Raw genomic sequence first — 1,767 nt, forward strand, 5'->3', positions numbered from 1 at the left:
ACCGCAAATGATTATTTTAACAGTAAAAAATGTTATATTTACCGCGTTCATTTCCTGTTATTTGTTTTTTTGCAACTATTGAAGACGTTTGTGTTGTATTTCTACCATTTATCTTGATAGATATGTTTATGTAATCGATTACCAAGGTCTAGCTAATATTGTTCTCTACCGCCAATTCTTAGGCTACTCTTTTACCAACGAATAGTAGGATTGACCATCACATTATAATTCCCCCACGGCTGAAAGGGTGAACATGTTTGGTGAGACGGGGGTTCGAGCCCGCGACCCTCAGCGTGCGAGTCGAGAGCCTTAACCACCTGGCCGTGCTGGGCTTTATAGTGATACAACGCAAGTTAGAAGAGATGAATCTGAATGTTGCATGAAGAGAAAGTTTTCGATGCAATTGCTTGACTTAATTAAGACATTATTAGCTTACGAGTTGCTTTTATTATTGACGTATGATGTAATTAATAAACAGTAGTTGTCCATTTCAGACAATAAAGAACAAGACATCAGGTATGATTACATCCTTTCACTTTTCGTTTGTTCGAAATCATATCATTTCTCTATTAGCAAAATGTTACGTGGAGTTTTACTTTGCCAAAAAATAAACTTATTATTAATATCGCTTCTGAAAAAAATAAAAAGTAATAATGATAAAGTTACCTTTAACTTTAGAACCATATTCTATCTACCACGTTTTATATTTAAATTATAGCACATCCACCTTATAGAATATTTTAGTTAGGACAATATTTTGCTCAGCTAAGTTTTTTTAGCTCTTTCTTGGTTTTGTTTGGTCTGAAAATAAAATATTTTGTAAGTGTTATTATCTATATACTTGAAAAACAAAACAAAAACAAGCAATTAAAAAAATGTGGTTTAATTTTGTTCATAAATATAACATATTCATTTGTTTTCAAGATCATGTGTAAACCATATGGTCTTTATTTATAAAAATAATTATTCCATTGAAGCCTGATATTTCTTTTTAATTATCTGAACATTTTGTACGGAGCTATCGCTTCACATTTTGTTTTGTATATGTACTTCAATTTGGAGCAGCAGGTAATGCTGATGATAAATATCCATTAATATCCTATTTTTCCTTCAGGAGCATGTGCTTATTTAACTTGAAGATTTAAACTTGATTTATTTCGTATTTACAATTGTTTTTTTAAGTTGTAATTTAAATTCATTTTTTTCCTTACGATACACATATCTAAGTTAAAACTTTTCTCTTAAAGTTATAGTAGATATAAAATTGGTACATACAACTATAAATATATTAGTTAATTATATTCATTTGCCGTTTAATTATGAACGTTAACATGCATTCAGCACTACATTGTAATGTAATTTAATCGGGCTTCTTTCGAATCCAGATTTATTCAGTGTAAAAATATATGTTTAAAACTGGTTTCAAGACAATAATGTTTCATAAACAAAAATGAATGTAAAAGAGACATTATTGGAGCATTGATCACAGACACACACAGAAAGACGTATGTGTGTGTGTGGTATAGTATTGTTTATGTTAAGGTACTAAAAGCTGTTTCAACTATATAATATAATTCTACTTTGAAACGTTTTTAACCAGTTAAATTAATAAGTAAATAATTTCAAAGATATTGTGTTTGTATCTTGCATGTATGGAAGATCTACTGAAACTATCTACTGCTATCAGTAATTATGAACCACTGACCAAAGAAAGAGAAGTCAGTCAATCAGCATAACTTTGCCGCTAAGGGATTAACTGTTACAATT

The sequence above is a fragment of the Tachypleus tridentatus genome, chromosome 13 (assembly GCF_004210375.1).
Source record: "Tachypleus tridentatus isolate NWPU-2018 chromosome 13, ASM421037v1, whole genome shotgun sequence".
NCBI classification, from domain to species: Eukaryota; Metazoa; Arthropoda; class Merostomata; order Xiphosura; family Limulidae; genus Tachypleus; species Tachypleus tridentatus.